Genomic DNA, 473 nt, shown 5'->3' on the forward strand with positions numbered 1-473 from the left:
TGCCTGGAGGGGTGGGGGGGAGGGGCAGCGACCTGCCCCTGCCGCGCGTCCCCTTGCTCATGGCCGGGGCTGGGGAGGAGCCGGGGGCCTGGCTGGGAGAGGACGCGCTGTTTTCTGTCTCTAGCCCACGCGGATCGCTTCATTCCGGGCTCCAATCAATCATCCACGTGCAGGACCGGCCTGCAGGGTCTCCCGGGCTGGACGCACAGACACCCCCAGCCAAGCTGCAGGATCCCCTGGGCTGCACAGACAGACACCCCCACATCCGCGGGACTGCAGGGTCTCCCGGGCTGGGCACGCGCGCACACACCCACATCAGCCGCTGACCCGCAGGATCTCCCGGGCCGGGCGCGGACACCCACCCGCAAGGCTGGTGCCTCCCTCCCTCCCCCCAGCGCAGAGGTTTCTAGCTGCTTTTCCCCCGCGCAGCCCCGGCCCCCGCCGCGCCGGGACCCGGGCACCCTGGGGCCGCG

Source organism: Gavialis gangeticus, unplaced genomic scaffold (genome assembly GCF_001723915.1).
Source record: "Gavialis gangeticus isolate Ggan-Ray unplaced genomic scaffold, GavGan_comp1, whole genome shotgun sequence".
Classification (NCBI taxonomy): domain Eukaryota; kingdom Metazoa; phylum Chordata; order Crocodylia; family Gavialidae; genus Gavialis; species Gavialis gangeticus.